The sequence below is a fragment of the Leopardus geoffroyi genome, chromosome A3 (genome assembly GCF_018350155.1).
Source record: "Leopardus geoffroyi isolate Oge1 chromosome A3, O.geoffroyi_Oge1_pat1.0, whole genome shotgun sequence".
In the NCBI taxonomy this organism is placed as follows: Eukaryota; Metazoa; Chordata; class Mammalia; order Carnivora; family Felidae; genus Leopardus; species Leopardus geoffroyi.
In genome coordinates, this window is record NC_059336.1 from 62,743,185 (window position 1) to 62,760,906 (window position 17,722).

General features: G+C 46.8%; 1 long non-coding RNA gene across 1 annotated transcript in view; it reads left to right on the top strand.

Moving 5' to 3' along the window:
• LOC123580705 overlaps positions 1–16,938 on the top strand; it is a 31,183-nt gene extending 14,245 nt beyond the window's left edge. The window contains exon 3 of the long non-coding RNA XR_006703418.1: positions 15,774–16,938. This is a non-coding gene — a long non-coding RNA (uncharacterized LOC123580705). The remainder of the gene's footprint in view (positions 1–15,773) is intronic.
• The last annotated feature ends 784 nt before the right edge of the window (positions 16,939–17,722 follow it).

Sequence of the window (17,722 nt, forward strand, 5' to 3'; positions counted from 1 at the left end):
CTGTACTGATGAACACTTGGGTGTTTTTCAGTCTTCTGGTTTCGTAGCTACTGATGCAATGGAGAGATTTATTCAATTGCTTTGAATTTTTGGCCAGTATATCTTTGAGATAGATTCTAGATGTGGGATTGCTGGTCCAAGGGGTGGTTATCTATCTATAAAATATAGGTAATTATGTAAATAATAATTTATATTCTATGTAAGATATAATGTTAGATATAATTTATAATGTTATATAATGTTACATATAAGATATAAATTATATACCTATTTTGTATACATGGAAAAATTTGCAGATGTGTGAAATGACCCTTAAAGAGGGTTTCTGGGGGCACCTAGGTGACTCAGTCAGTTAAGCATCCGACTTTGGCTCAGGTCATGATCTTGTGGTTCATGAGTTCGAACCCCACATCAGGCTTGCGCTGACAGCTCAGAGTCTGGAGCCTGCTTCACATTCTGTGTCTCCTAACCCTGCTCATTCTCTCTCCTCCCTCTCGTTCTCTCTCTCAAAAATAAATAAACATTAAAAAATTAAAAAAAAAAATAAAGAGGGTTTCTGATGTGATCATCCATTAGCGTGAGGCCTCCAGAATCCACCTCATGAGTGCAGTGGCTGAAAGGCAGTGGTTGAGTGATGCTGGTGGGGCATACACTTCTCCAGTTCCAGGGGGGCCCCCAATGAATGCCTTTCCCCAATAGTTCCTGGAGACTCTGACATAAGGCATGGCTGGCAGGACAGAAGGCATCTCAGCTTTCAGGGGTGGCCTGGAGACAACCCCAGACTTAGCAGAAGCCCAGGAGACCTTGCCCCCACCCCAGTCAGCCCTGCCTGGTGCTTCTGGCCCTTGAGTCTATCCTGTCCCCTTCAGCTTCATCTTTTAGCCTTATAACATTTAAAGTTGTTTAAAAACTCTTTTTATGTTATTTGAGTGATTGTTATTATATAATGTGAATAGTCCCTAATTATTCTTATTTTTAAAACAGTTTTGTTCTGTCATAACTATTTCATTCCTTTACACACCCCCTTGTTAATGAGGATGTGCTTTTTCTTTAAAACTTTAATGACAGAGGCACCTGGCCTGGGGGGCTCAGTTGGTGACTCTTGATTTCAGCTCAGGTAATGATCCCAGGGTCATGGGATCAAGTCCTGTGTTGGGCTCTGCACTGAACATAGAGCCTGCTTAAGATTCTCTCTCTCTCTCTCTCTCTCTCTCTCTCTCTTTCTCTCTCCCCCTCCCTCCACCCCACCCCCCACCTCTCTCTCCCGGTGGAGCTCTCTCTCTCTAAAACAAACAACTTTGATGACACCTTTCCCTCTGTACTTTTTTTTTTTTTTTTTAAATTTTTATTTATTTTTGGGACAGAGAGAGACAGAGCATGAACGGGGGAGGGGCAGAGAGAGAGGGAGACACAGAATCGGAAACAGGCTCCAGGCTCTGAGCCATCAGCCCAGAGCCCGACGCGGGGCTCGAACTCACAGACCGCGAGATCGTGACCTGGCTGAAGTCGGACGCTTAACCGACTGCGCCACCCAGGCGCCTCTCCCTCTGTACTTTTTTATTTCTTCTTAGCCTCCTTTTAACTTTTTCTTCTGAATTTATTTTTATCTCATCGAGTTTCTTTCTCTTTCTTAACTTAAATGGTAAAACTGGATTCTCTTTAAGTGTTTTTATGCTCTCTGCTGGCTGGCTGGCCCCTGGGAGCCCAGGCAGGTAGCTGGGGTGGTGTCCATGCCGTGGGAGAAGCCAGGTGGGCTGTGGCACTTTCCTCCCTCTGTTGATCCCCAGTCTTTCCCCACCAAGTCCTGATTCAACAACCCTTAATGTTAATGATCTGGGGGACTAGATGCCCCTCCTACTCCCATAAGATTAAGCCATTCATGATGACTACAGCTGAAACTCCAAGGAATCTGGATCCTGGAGAAAAGTGGGCTGGAAAGGGATGTATGTGCTGCTTTCAAATATCTGTGAGAAGAGTAGACATACTCACTGTTGACCTAGAGGAAAGAACATGAACTTAGAACCACAGCCCACGGGTGATGATAAGGAAGCACATTTATTTTTAAAATAATCGCCACCGTTGAGAAATGGGACGGGTTGACTGGTGAAGGAGTACTTTCCCAGCTTCACAAATGATGGATCCTTCACAAAGAGCTTGGATGTTATAGAAGAGAATCCTGCATTGGTGGTGGGACGGGGTGTGTGTGTGTGTGTGTGTGTGTGTGTGGCTTCTAAGATATCTTTTCGCTTTAAAATTCTTACTTCTGTTTTCAGAAAACAAGATTGTGCAGTAGATTCTGTACTATGTTCCCAGCATCTATTTCCCCTTTCTTCTGTTTACAACATACTGTGCCCCTCTGCACTTGGTGAGCAACCCTCCACCAGCCTGGACCAGTCATACTACGTCACCCCAACTGCGTGCTGACTGGTTCAGAGATGGGCATGTGACTCAGAGTGACCGCCCCCTCCCCAATCAGAGTTTCTATCTTGAGCTATGTGGGAAGAGTCCTTTTCTCTTTCTGTTTAGAAACATAAAAAATATAAATCTAGAGCTTCCTGCTGCCTCCAGCAGGTATCTTTCTAGCGGGCATCCTTCTGGCTGAACTACTTGGCTTGGGGGAATGAGGCCTACATTTAATGAGACAGGGAGAAGAGGTAAAGAAGTCTGGAAGTGTTTGCATCTCTGATTCTTAAGATTAGCCTTACCAGTTCTCTTTCTGTGGTTTGATTGTGCACACTGGAAAAGTGCCCTTTTGCTTTAGCCAGTCAGACTTGGGTTTCTGTCACTTGTAACCAAAAAGGGTCTTTTTTTTCCTTAATGTTTATTTATTTTTGGGAGAGAGAGAGAGGGACAGAGTGTGAGTGGGGGAGGAGCAGAGAGAGAGGGAGACACAGAATCTGCAGTAGGCTCCAGGCTCTGAGCTGTCAGCACAGAAGTGGACTTGGGGCTTGAAATCACGAACTGTGAGATCATGACCTGAGCCGAAGTCAGACGCTTAACTGACCAAGCCACCTACGTGCCCCTCCAAAAAGGGTCTTGACTGACATGGTTGTTATTGTACAAAACATCATTTTACACTGATGACCAATTTTTCAAATTTCTTCTTCTTTTTAAAAAAAAAATTTTTTTTTTTTTTTAATTTTGAGAGAGAGAGAGCAAGAGCATGAGCGAGTGTGCACAGCAGGAAGAGGCAGAGAGACAGGGAGAGAGAGAGAATCCCAAGCAGGTTCTACACTGTCAGCGAGGAGCCAGATGTGGGGCTTGAACTCGCTAACCATGAGATCATGATCTGAGCTAAAAGCAAGAGTCTGATGCTTAACCGGCTGAGCCACCAGGCACCACCAGTTTTTCAAACTTCTTAATGAGAATTCTTTCAGAAAGAAAAGGCAACATTGGCTTATAGCTAAACTAAAAATTACTGTAGTTTTTCACACTAGTAAGCTGGCCTGAGGATACAGTTAATAGAGGGTTCTGTGTGCCTTTGTATGAAGCCCAGCCGTCTCTATCAGCATATGCCTGTCGTCTCCACTTGGATGACCCAAAGCACAGCACTTGAGGGGCGCATGGGTGATTCAGTCAGTTAAGAATCTGATTCTTGGTTTTCGACTCAGGTCTTGATCTCATGGTCATGGGATTGAGCCCCACATTGGGCTGTATGGTGACACCACAGAGTCTGCTTCAGGTTCTCTCTCTCCATCTCTCTCTCCCCCTCCCTGCTCATGCTCTCTCTCTGAAAATAAATAAATAAACTTACAAATAAAAATAAAATAAAAAAACATAGCACTTGAGCTTTCCCTCCCAAGCCGGATCCTCCCCTAGTCTTCCCCATCCCACAAAATGCTCCTTTCATCCATTCACCTGGGTTCTAAGTGAAATACTTAGGAGGCAGCCTTCCTTGTACCCCTCTGCTTCTTCATCTCTAATCCACCAGCAAGTCCTGTGTCTCCCTCCAGAACTTCTGTGCATCTGTACATCCTGTCATCTCCTACTTGGACTGTAGCAGTAGCCTCTTAGCTGACTCCTTACTTCCCACTTCTTGGTCCTTTCTGGTCTTTTCTCTACACAGAAACCCTAGTGAGCTTTTAAGAACATGAATCAGATTCTGTCATTTCCTTGCTTAAAACCATTGATGACTTTCCATTGCATGCAGAATAAAATGCAAAGGCTTGCAGTGGTCCAGAAGGCCCTGCATGCCTGGACTGGCCCCTGCCCACCTCTCTACCCTCAGCTCCTGTCACTCTGTCTCTGTTTACTGTGCTCCAGTCACTCTAGTCTATTTCTTGTTTCTGCTTTGTGGCTCTTCCTTCTCTCGGGACACTTTCATCCAAGTCTTAGAGTGGCTAGCTCCTTAAGGCTCAAATATCACCTCCTTAGAGATGCATTTGAACGTGGTGTAGTATTTACTACTATATGTTTACTGCTATATACAGTATTTACTACTACTATTTACTATCTAAAATTATTGTGTTTATGTAAGTGGTAATCGTTTATTTCCCATCATTGGGATATAAATCCAGGGGCCAGGCCAACCGATGCTCAACAAATCATTAATGAATAAACGGAAGGATAATAGGGGAGCAACACATGGGTGCGGACTGTGAAGCTGAGTAGACAATATGTTCCATTGCTGCTGGTTGGCTTTGCAGATCCAGATCCAGAGCTCAGTTTTTGGAAAGTTCGTTGGAGCCTTTCCAAGGTCTGTCATTGTGTGTGTGTCATGCTTCAGGTGGCTTCCTGTCTAGTTGATGAGTAGTGTTGCCACCAGAAGCCGAGGAGAGTGTTGGGGTGGTGACTGGTGTTGACAAGAATCACCCAGGGAGTGTTGTAATGAAGATTCTGGGGCCCAGCAAAGCCCTTGGGCTGGACTGCTAGGAAAGGTAAGGAGGGGGCAGTCAACTCATCCAGGTTGGCCCGGGACATCCCTAGCTTTAGCACTGAAGGTCGCTTGCTCTCTGAAAAATCCGTCAGTCGCTGGCAAATCAGGAGGGTTGGTCATTCTAAATAAGGTGTTCAGAGAGAGGCAGAGAGCATCAGATGAGGTTAGCTTGGAATGGTTTCTTGGGGTTGCTGAGGTAGAATCATTTCTCATCTTAGGCTTTGGGTTTTGGCTGTCCCCTCAGCCCTGCTGTGGAGTAAGTCTGGGTTTTCCAGACACAAACTGGGACAGAAAGGAAAGGAAACCATTGTTTCTTGAACACCTGCAGTGAGCCAGCTGCTGCTCTAGACCTTTATTACTGAATGTATCCCTTGGTAGCCTTTTTATGGCACTCATTTTAGAGGCAGGACACTGAGGCATATGAAGTTATGTAATTGCCTGAACTCAGACATCTTCCAAACAGAGGATATAGGAGTACCAAGTCTCCCTGACACAGAAGCCCAGGCCCCTTTCTAGGTGTTTTGCTTTGTGTATGGGGGTGTGTGTGTCAGAGATGTGGCTGGGACCTCAGCTTGACAGTTGTCCTCAGTCCTCAGGGTTGGGGTTCTCCTGTGATCTAGAGAAGGCCTCACGGACTGGACAGTGAGATAGTTAAGGAAGAGGCACCCAACGAAGTTTCTTTGGGCTGGCCAGGGCCTGGCTGTGCAGGTGGCTCTCCACCACCAGGTGGCGCTGTGGCTCTGCCTTAGAAGGCTCTCCGGAGCACTATTGCTGGTGCAGAGCCCGCCAAACGACCAGCCGCTGGGCCTTATTTAATCTGCAGCCTGTAGGCAGCCTGGGGCCTGTCCACAGCTTTCTGGCTTTCCTGGACTCTGGAAGGACAAGAAGAGAGGGGAGAGGGGAGAGGTCAGAGGTTGGTCAGGAGAAGAGGAGGTTTGGGCCAATGCAGAGTCTTGGCGGTAAGAGTGACCGATGAGCACAGCTGTGAGGAAGAGGGGTAGAGATTGCTGTACTGGAACTAATGAATTTATAACATGGGCCAAATCATGTCCTGGTGTGCACAAAACACATCAGGATAAGTGGACTTGCTCCCCCATGGTGGGAGTGGGGGGTGGAACGTGAGCAGAGAAGAGGCAACTTTTCTGTCCTACAGACCGTTTTGGTCAAGGGAAGGCCTCAGCTGGAAGGGCTGGGAGGCAGAGATGGCCAGGGTGCCTCCAAGTTGGGGGCAGAGATAGCCCCCAGTCATCTGCCTGTCTGCCCCCTGCTGATCACAGGGGCCCCCTGCTATCCTCACTGGGGGGCATAGGAAAGGTCCCCATCCATCCTCCAGCTGCCCTTGCCATTTGGGAAAATGGCTTCAAGGATGGTGGCCCTCAGGATCCCACTCTCTTATCACCTATTTTGTATATCAGGACTCAGGCCTTCTAGATTCTCATCAAAAGACATCACCACAACAAACTTTTAACTCTTTTTCAAAGCCCACACCAGCGCCACGTGGTGACTCACTGTGGATTAGCTGCCTAACAGTGGGTTTGGCCTGCACATTGATGTCAGAATGTGAAACAGTGTCTGCACTGTAAAGCCCCAAATGCATCCTTGGCACTGGGGAGCTGAGCAAAGGCCTCCTGAGGGGAAGGCGTGGTATGGGTACAGGAGGGCTTTGGGAAAGAGGAGTACTTGGCAGTGAGACAGGGGAGCAGAAAGCAGAGGGAACTTCATCAGTTTTACAGTCTGCCTTTCCCTGGTTTCTGGGCTGAGTGCTGTGACAGATGTGCCCCTTAGGAATATTTTTTGTTTTAATATTACATTTTCATTCATCACCTCTTCACACAGAATCTATTAAAATATTTTGTTTCATTTGTATCTACAGTATCATTCTCTCTCCCCTTTTAATTCAATAGGTAATATAGCCACAGATTCAAAATTCAGAGGGTTCAAAATAAGTAATCTTTTCCTGTTTCATGTATAAACAAACAACCTGATGTTTACCAACAGAAAAACAGCAAGGACAGTGAAGGACAATTTGTGGACAAAACGTGTTAAGGTGTCACCCTGATTGTTGCAAAAACTCTCTCCACTCCCTACCCCCGAATTTTGAGAACTTTTTTGAGAAGTTGCAACTTTTTGTTAAGTCAGGTCTTTCCCTGTATGATCGATTCTGTGCATGGAAAGTCAGTGCCCATCCTGAGATGAGTTAGTCTTTTTCTTCAGTTATTTCTCATGGCTTTCCAGTTTGCTGTCTGACCCTCCTCAGAGATACTTCTTTTAGTGACATGATTATGAGACAGAACCCAGGGCTGGCTTAGCTGCCTGAGGATGGTGCCTTTGGAGGCCAAATGGCCTCAGACCCCGGTCCTGGCTCTGGACCGTCCCCATCTGACAGTTTTTCATGGTGGGACAAGCAGGCTGGGAGGGACCAGCCTCTGGAAGTGGACTTTCCTGCTGGGAAGAGGGTCTGGAGGAGCTGACTCTGCCATGGGGACTTGGGAGGGGGCAGACTCTGGTCACTGTCTGAGCACCCTTGTCGGCTGGTCCCTGGGCATAGGGGAGTGGAATGTGGGCAATTCTGGAGGACAGCCTGTGACTTGAGGAGTCCTGCCCCATCAAACTATGGGGCAGAGCTGGAATCTAAACCCTGGAGACTTGGGAACCAAGGAGGACATAGACTGAGAACTCTGAATAGGGACCAAGGTGGGCCCTGGGGGGTGGACCTTCTGGGGGATGGAGGAGCCCAGTTAATCAAGACAGGCATTGGTCAAGGTTGCCCCGGTAGCCTGCCTGCCCTTGGCATTTCAGAATTTGGAGCCACAGTAGCCGAAATGGTTCATGCAGTAATGTGTGTGTGAATCCTTAGGAAACAAAATCATTGTGGGCATGTGTCAGGCCCTGAGCCAACTGTAGGGGTGTCATTACTGCCTTGTGCATCGGTCCCAGAAGGAAGATGTAGATGGCCCCTCCCTCCCTTACACCATCTCCCTGGATCTTGGAGATGGCCCAGTCAACCTCATTCATAAAGGGGCCCCTCCCGTTCCAGATATTCCAAATGTTGCCTTTAAGCCCCCTCCCCTCCCATCATGTGACTTCACATGGCATGCCGCTCTTTCTAGGGCATGAGTTTCCTCATCCATAAAATGAGATGGTGATCCTGCTCCAACCTACAAACCAAGTGGCCAAATGAGGGAATAGGTGGGATGCCGTTCTGGAAAAAGGAAAGTGAATCATCTGAGTGCAAGATTCTGAAGTGGTTCCACCCAAGGCCCGTGGAACACAGCTCCACAGCTGTCTCTCCCCAGGGCTCCAGCAGGTGGCAGCATTGCCCTCCCCCTGTGCTGGTCACTCCGGGGCCTCTCCTCCCAGACACTGGTGTGTAAGACCTTGGACCTCACTTAGTTCACACCCCACAGTCCCACCTTCCCCATGGGGTAGGGATCTGAGTGGCCTCTGAGACAGTGGCCAGGGCTGGGAGCCTGAATGCCACGGACAGGAAGGGCCTGGAAAGAGAATTAAGATCTTGTTCTTTTCCTTCAAAACAGCACAGACAAGCCAGGAGGAGGAGACCTGGTGTGCATGAGCCTAAGAAGGCTGAAGGGAAACCTTGTCTTGCTCTGCCACGACCCGTCCCACACTGCCTGGAGGTGGCAATTTAGGATCCAGAGGCAAGGACTTGTCCTCTGCCGGGTTTTTGTCTTTAGCCAGAAAGACCAGCTGGCATTTTAGCGGGGGCAGAGGTGGGTGAGTCCTCTATTTTTGTGTGTGCCAACGGGTTGAAAATTTAACACATTTCAGTTCATCTGTGCAGAAAAGAAGTAATTTATTTATTCATCTCTAATGAATGTGGCCTTTCTCCCAACCCCTACCTGAAGACTAGTGAGAAAAACAACAAAATATTCAACTCAATTTTAACATCACAGGACCTGATGGTTTAGCGTGTCCTGTTCAGTGATGTTTTTTGTTTTTGCATTATTGATTGATTGAGAGACAGAGAGAGAGCATGCAAGTCGGGGAGGGGCAGAGAGAGAATGAGACACAGAATATGAAGCAGAGATTCTGTGTCAGCACAGAGCCCAATGCGGGGCTCGAACTCATGAACCATGAGATCACGGCCTGAGCCGAAGTCGGACGCTTAACTGACTGAGCCACTCAGGTGCCCCAGCGATGTTTTGTTTCTCTTGGAGCAAGGGCTCAGTTCTCAGCCTGTCTTCCCTTGCTTCTCTCACTAACATGGTGTCAAGGGGTATGGACATACAGGAGCAGCTTACGTGACATTTAGTGGCAGCAAGGAGTTGCCCGGAGTGTGGCGTCCTTTGGGTTCCTGGCAAGGTCACTTGCCTGCCCTCTAGCCAATGATGGCACTTGAAGCTGAGTTTATATAACTCCTAGTCTAGCCCCTGTTAGTCTTCCCAGAGTTCCAAAGGGAGACTGGGACAGGGGCCTTCACTGGGGTTCCTTCTCTGGAGCAAAGCCAGACCGGACTGCTTAGCTCCCCTTGTTCTTTCCTCCTGGTGCCTTCCTGCTGTCCCCTGGGCAGGAAGGAGTGGACCAAAAAGCCCTTTCTTCTCTTGCCTGGGCATCTGTTACATAAAACGCCATGGTCACACCCAAGAAGAGATGAAGAAAGGAATCCAGAAAATATGCTCTTAAGAGAACAGCCTGGTTTAGAAGACTTTTGACCTAACATAATCATATTTTTCCTGTCAGATGCCAAACATTACAGCATTTTTTCTTCTGCTCATTCTGTCTACATCAAACCTTCATCTTAGTCTCTCTTCAGGCAGAGATGGATGCCTCAGGCCAAGGAAGATGGAGGTCATGAACTCACAGGGCAAGAAAGAAAAGCACATTCATACATTTTCAAATGTCCTTGTATGCTTGAAATGTTACTAACATTGGACAATGGAACCAAAGGAAATATGACAGGTAAAATGTGAAGGCTTTCTCAACAGGGAGGATTCACTATCTTGCCTGTGTTAGATTTCCTTCCAGGGAGGATACATGGCGAGTCAGAAGTAGATTCCACTCAGCAAAAAGAGGCACACACTGTGAAAAGATGGCCCAACCCAGTGGGAATCCTTCCTGAACTTCCCGGGACCAAGGCAAGACCAGGGCTGGAGTAGGATGAGATGAAGGCTGTGAGTGGTGAGCTCCTCTCCAGGCCCCTCATTTACCCTCTCCTGTTGGAGGAAAGAAGAGATGATAATTCAAGCTAACTAGGAGCCTGGGAAAGGGGGGTGGGTGGTGGGTATAATTCACTGTCCTCCTTCAGGGCTGTGGGCAGGCAGACCATGGTGTGAGCCTTCATCATTCACACAGCTTACTCAGGAAGGGGACTTACCGGGCAGGGCTGATTGGCCACACTCACAGGTACTCACTGGCACATGTGGCTGGACACATACTCAGCTGCTCATATTCATGTGTGTTTCCATGTGAATACCTGTAGAACTCTCAGAGCAGTGCCTGACCCAGTAAGCAGGCAATAAATGCCAGCTGCCATTACCATCCAGGGCACCACCAAAAGTTCTCTTAAACATACCTGGAGAGACACAGACACCCAGGTGTGTACATTCACATATTCAAAGACATGTAGACACCTGTATATATTTACATGGAAGCACTTGAATCTCAATAGGTATTGTTGAATACAATAGGTATTGTTCTTGCACTATACAAGCGGGTTAAGCAATTGAATCCTTACAACAACCTCACGAGTGACTATTGTCATTCATCCCAATTAACAGATAGATGAATTGGGTCACACAGAGGTGACAGCTCAAGGTCACATGGCTAGTAATTGGTAAACTTGGGATTCAAGCCTAGAAAGCACACATAACTGCCTGCTATTCTGCCATCTTTCGCACAGATGCCCTAGGTGCAATCACAGACCTTCCCACAGATGTGAAGAAACCTCTGCATGTAGGTAGATGCACTGCCATACTCATAAGACACATCACAAGGCATGGGATCCCTGCAACATGCATGCTCAACCATGGCTCTGAACCTTGCAGAACCTTCCAGCCTTCTGAGTCAATGGCCTAATTTGATAATTCTCAAGGAGTGAGCTTTCAAATGACTCCAATAATGCACCAGCTATAGTGGATGTTGGGTTCACAGCCCCCACCCCATGTGGGGGACTCAGGGTGGTTTGAGGGAGGAGGCCGGACTTGCCTTCACCTCCAGGGGCTGAATCACATTTTGGCTTTTCCTAAGATCTCAGGACCCCTGGCCTCTTTCCGCCCCCTTGTCCTTGGTGAGTGCAGGATACTGCCTGGACCATGGTCTTAATTCCTTGTGCTTGCCCAAGCCTTGTTCTTGTTCCTCACCTCCATCCCAGAGACAGGTGCCCCCCACTGGAGGCTTTGAGGTGGGTCCAAATGGGAAGTCTCTTAGCTTCCTAGGCCTGGGGGAGAGCTCTCTGCAAAGGGGAGGGCAAGGAGGGCAAGGAGCCGCCTTTATGGCTTTCCTTGGTTCCTTGCTGAGTGGATGCTGTGCCAGATGTGGGCTTTGGTCCAGGACCGGGCTTGGGCAGGTGGTGAGGAACCATTGTCTCAGAATGTTAGAGAGACCTAGGGACTTTGAGTGTCTAGTCCAGTTCCCTCATTTTATAGGCTAGAAACGGAGTCTCTGAGATGGGAAGGGATGTGCCTGAGGTTGCCCTGCAAATCTTCAACATTAAGTCTTAACTCCAAGTCCAGCGTTCAGCATGTCATAGAATGAGGCTCCATGGGGGACAAGACAAAGGTTTCCTCAGTGTACAAGTTACAGAAATCCAGGACAAACCAGAGTCATTGGCATCCAAAGTCACATTTCCTTGCCTTGGGTGGCTGACTACAATTTTAATCTGAACCCAAGGAGACCTTTTAAAAAATATTTTGGCTGTTGTGTGTAAGATACCTCTGTACCTGGCCAGGGCACTGGCTCTGAACCACACGAAGACTTTTGGCCTGAAGAGATCTGAGTACACCTTAATATATCTGCATTTAACTGAGAAACAATCCTCACAAAAGTCTACATTTACCCCATGTTTCTCCTGGACTGTTTTCTCTGTTGGCAACCATTAACATTGGCACTTTCTGTGTGCCAGGCTCTGTTCTCAGCACTTTACCTGTGTTACTCATTTAATCCTCTTAGCAGCCCAGGGGTGCGGACACTATCACCACCATTACCACCACCACCACCATCATCATCATCATCATCATCATCATCATCATCATCATCTTCCCCATTTTATTGATTAGGAGACTAAGGAACAAAGGGATTAAGTAATTTGCCTAAGGCCTCCAGATTAGAAGAGGGCAGAGCAAGGCTCAAAACCAGGCAATGCCCCCTCCACACTAGAGCCGTGAGCCTGGTCCTCCAGCGTACGGTCAGCCATCCTCCCCAACTGCTCCCCTTGAAATTTCTGAGAGTCTCATGCCCAGGGACCCCCTATACCAGTAAGGAGAGCCCAGGCAGGTAGAGAGCTGTACACAGGCCCCAGACATGTGCAGTCTTGGGAACCGATCATCTACTGCACAGTCCTGCAGAATTGAGACATATGTGTGATCCGGGCCACATAGCTCTCCTGGTCTTCAAGAAGGCCTGTAGCTACTACCACCTATTCTACTCTACCTCCTTGTCTTCCATTCTCTTCTCCCCACATGACACTTTTGACCAAAATGGGGACAGATCCGTTTCACCTGAAGTTGACAAAGAAAAGATGAGGGTTGTTCAGTATGGTGCATAGAAGGAAACTGGGGGGAAAGGAAGACATTTGCAAATGTAAAAATGATTGGATGTAAAAAGCATGGATCTCAGGTACTCACTAGTAGCAAACTCTGACTCCGTTTGACTATGGCTCCCTCCTGGCCTAGCACGAGGCCCTGGGCCCAGACCTGAGGGCCTTGGAAGGATGTGATGCTGTCCAGAACAGGTCAGGTTTTAAGATGACTCTGGGGAGGGGTTTGGCTCTGTGGTATTCCCGTACCTGGTCCCAGGCCAGGTCAGACCATTCAGATTTGTCCAGGGGAGCAGTATTGGCTCTGCAGATGGGACAGGTTGGCTTCTCAGGACCCACTCCACTCCCATGCTCCTCTCTGGTCTTTTTGAGGTAGTTGCTCAGGTGTTCCTTCTGGCCCAGATAAGTGCCCAAATTCTCTTCTGGCTATTGCAGTACCTCTGGCTCCCCCCTTGGTCAGGCACCTGTTACATTGTTCTGGTGATTTCCACTCCTGGGGGAAGGGTATAAGTGGAGGCCCACAGACCATATGTCTAAATAGTCAAAAGTTGTAAGTCAAGCTAACAAACTGTTCATTAAAGTATGTTCTATCCTTCAGCCTTGATGAGTTTACCTTCAAAATGATAAAATTAAAAATACATAGGGGGCCTGTGTGGCTCAGTCAGTTGAGTGTCCGACTTTGTCTCAGGTCATGATCTCACAGCCCATGAGTTCGAGCCCCGCGTCGGGCTCTGTGCCGACAGCTCAGAACCTGGAGCCTGCTTCAGATTCTGTGTGTCTCTCTCTCTCTGCCCCTTCCTTGCTCATGCTCTGTCTCTATCTCAAAAATAAATAAAAAATTTTTTAAAAATGCATATATAATTATTATTTTTATATGACTGAAAGTTTGCAAAATGCTGAAGACCACCAAACTGAATTATTGCTGATATACATTAGGGGCTCTGTTCATGGGCCAGTGATGTTTGGATGAATAATACAAACAAAGACATTTATAATTCATAAATTAGCATGTATTTATTCTTTGAAATTCATTTTATTGCCTTAATTTCAGCAAAATTAGTCATCATGCTTTTATTTATTAAAAATTTTTTAATTAAAAATTTTTAATGTTTTTATGTATTTTTGTGTGTGTGTGAGAGAGAGAGAGAGAGAGAGAGAGAGAGAGAGAGATAGTATATGAGCAGGGGAGGGGCAGAGAGAGAGGGAGACACAGAATCCAAAGCAGCTTCCAGACTCTGAGCCATGGGCACAGAGCCTGACGCGGGACTCAAACTCACCAACCACGAGATCATGACCTGAGCAGAAGTCGGATGCTCAATCAACTGAGCCACCCAGGTGCCCCAGTCATCATGCTTTTGTAATAGAGAACTCATAATTTGTGTTCTAGTGAACAGTAATGACCTAAAGGATTAGAAACAAAATGTGATTGTATTCAGTTGTTTTAGTAAGCTATTGCCATGTAACAAAACACTCCAAAGTTTAGTGGTTTAAAGCAATATTAAAGGTAATTTTATTATCTCTCATGGTTCTGTGGGTTTACCAGGCTTAGCTGAGCATTTCCTCTGCTGCTTTGCTTGGAAATTCTCATGCGGTTGTGGCTAGCTGGTGGCTGGGGCTGGAGTCATCAAGAGGCTCAACTGAGGTGCTGGGATGGCTGGTTCATTCCTCCTTTCCATATGATCTTTTGGTCTTTCTCTGTCCACACGGTCTCTCTAGTAGTGGCTGTGCTTTCCACATGGTAGCAGAACTCACAGAAGTGAGTATTCCAAAAAGGAGGAAGAGGAAGCTTCCAGTCCTCTTAAAGTCTACATCCAAAATGTACGCAACATATACCCACTGTGTTCCATGTGTTAGCATGAGTCACCGCCCAGCTTCAGTGTGGGGGGGACCACACAGGGTCCACAGACCACATAAATACCGGGAGGTTTGTTCCCTGGGGCCTTCTTTGGAGACCAACTACCACAGTGTTGGAAGTGAGTGTTGTAACAAAAATTTAAAACCCATGGCATTTTCTTTGGGACAGTTGGGGGGCAGAAGCTGAAGAACCTTAGGGAGAAACTGAAGTCTTGAAACATAGAAAAGGGGACGGAAGCTATTCACTGGCAGAAATATGTGAGACCATCCCCTACAGTAATGGAGAAAACAGAAAGGGTGCCTATGAATTTGTGATATGTCTAAGGCCAGTTCCAAGCAAAATGTTCAAAGTGCTAATTGGCTTCTTTCAGCTGGCTCTGATAAAATAGGAGAAGATTGAGACGAACTAAAGAAGTTTTGGAGCAGAATTAGTAAATCTAAGGAGGTCAGGTCTGTATTCTAGCCAGCAAAAGGCTCAAAAAGCAAGGATTCGCCTCAGGGCAAAGAAAATCCTGGGTGCTGCCAGTAAAATGTGGTCTCAGATATAGTGAAAGGTGTGGCTGTAATACCTTTGTGAAGAGCTCAGAAATATTTAAGGGCATGTGTTTAGACCCTTTGGATACACAACAGGACTTCTAAGAATGTTAAGAGTGTATCTCTTAGATCCTCTCTGCTGGACAATGGGATTGAGAATCTCATAGCAAGCTTAAGCGGGGCTTAAGGTGAGAGGAGCTTTTTCTTTAATGGAGTAGGTTTTAATTTGATATATAATAAACCCACATGTTAAAAAAATTTTTTTTCAGCTTGGATTGAAAGGGACAGAGATAGTTCAAAACGAAGAGTCATTTTTTATGGGCAAGAAACAGGCTGAGAAGTCAATGTGGTTACAAACACTGACTATTTCTTCTAGAAAAAGAAGGATAATTCAGAGTATGGAACTGAGAGCCACAGACACCCACTCCCAGAGAACAGGACTAGGATCTAATTAAGGAATTGGCTTGATTTCAGAATTGTTCCATACAAGTCCCCCCCCCTCCTTTTTTTTAAACGTTTATTTATTTATTTTTGAGCAGGGGGGGAGGGGCAGAGAGAGAGGGAGACAGAGAATCCCAAGCAGGCTCCGCACTGTCAGCACAGAACTTGATGCGAGGCTCAAACTCACGAATTGTGAGATCATGACCTAAGCTGAAATCAAGAGTCGGACACTTAAACTACTGAGCCATCCAGGTGCCCCTCTCCTTTTTGAATGACAGTATCTATATCATTTACCCTGTGTCTACCTCCTTATCATTTGTTGGGGTTAAGATAACTTGTCTCTTTTTTTCACAGAACTTCAAGTCAGGAGGAGTCATCTCCAAGCATCCACACCTGAGGGGCTTCCTCTTCTCCAGACCTGATGGAGATGCTGAAGTTCTGGATCTGAAGCGTAAGCCTGATAACGTCACAGATGAGACTGTGGGGGTTCTGAGGATGACTGTATTCAAATGTGTGAGGAACATGATTCTTTGAAGTGCTAGAGGGCAGCCCGTGGTAGTTAGTCTTCAAAGCTAGCCCCCCAGTGAACCACCTCTCCTAGTATTCATGATCGTGTGCTGTCCTCTTTCTGGAATCTGGGCTGTTCCTGTGACTTTGGCTAATAGAAAGAAAGCAGTGACAGTGATGTCATGTGACTTCTGAGGATAGGTCATAGGGAGCCTTTTGGCTTCCACCTGGGTTTCTTAGAATGCTCGGTCTGGAGCAAGCCAGCCATCATGTAAGCAGTCTGATTCCTTTGAGACTCAGATGCTATGAGGAGGCTAAGCTAGCTGTGTGGAAAGTTTACAGGAGAAAGCAATACAGTCTGTCAGACTCTACCTGCTCTGGTCATCCCAGCTGAGATCAGATATGAGAGTCAAGATGCTGCCATCTTGGATGTACAGCCCAGCTGAACCTGCATCTGACTCTTGACCTGCAACCATGTGAGAGCCCCCTCCCCCTGGCCGCCAAGGGACCACTGAGCCAGTCAATCCACAAAACTGAGAGATAAAAATATTTTAAGCCACTGGTAACTGAAGCAGTAAAAAAAAAAAAAAAAATGTGTATTTTAATTTAAAAATGCAAATTAGGGGTGCCTGGGTGGCCCAGTCAGTTGAGCATCCGACTTTGGCTCAGGTCATGATCTCATGGTTTGATGAGTTCAAGCCCCACATCGGGCTCTGTGCTGACAGATCAGAGCCTGGAGCCTGCTTTGGATCCTGTGTCTCCCTCTCTCTCTCTGCCCCTCCCCCACTCGTGCTCTGTCTCTCTCTCTCTCAAAATTAATAAACATTAAAAAATGTAAAAAAAAATTATAAAAGAGCAAAACATTGCATTTCATACAACTTTTTAGCAAGTTATTTTTCTTTCAGATATTCAAAATTATCTATTAAAATTAAAAGGCGAATGTAACCAATGGTAAAACTAATGCATTTTATCTAATACAAAAATTTAAGTAAAATATTTAAGTAAAGCTGAATTTTTACGTTTTGAAAATCTCATTCACTCTTAGTAAAAATTTTTGTGAAAGTAAAATCCTGCCGTGGTTCCCTGGCTGTCTATTGCCAAGGTAAAGAATCAGTCTCACACTTCGTGTGGGTTCCGTCTTGACCTGCACATATGCAAATGTGGGAAAATTATGAATTATTTATGCTGGAAAACGCTCCTCGGCTGCCACATACGATTGTAGCATTGCTGACGTGTGCGTACCTCTGGAACCACAACGAGAAGCAAGGAAATGCATGTTTGCCCTGCTCGGGGCACGCTACTTCCATTGCCTTCCTGCTGAGAGGAAGGATTTGATAAATTAATCTGTCTTTCCTCTTAAGTGCTTCCACCATTCAATCCTCCCTGCACTTCCGAGCAGCCAGGCCCTCTCTGATGTCAGTAGCAGCAGGACCCACATGTTTTTCGAGCATTTGAACAGTCTCCTCTGGATTCAAGGACATAACTCGACCGTGGGGGAGAAGCATTTCCCTGGGGCCTGAGCGACGTGACCCATGAGAGTGGATGTTCAGGGGTAGAGGTCGTGCTCTGCTAGTGCTGAGTGCCTGCTCCCTAGGGAGGGAGGTGCCTTGTGTTCTTTAACTGTGTATGTACGTGCATGTGTGTGCGTGTGTGTGTGTGTGAGTGCATATGCATGCGTGTGCATCCATGCGTGTGTGTGTGAAGTGTGGGTCCTCCGAAGAGTGGGTCTCAGTACGGAGACTGGTCCACCTTTAAGGGTGCTACTGTTTCTGGCCATCCTCTGCTGGTCTGGCGGA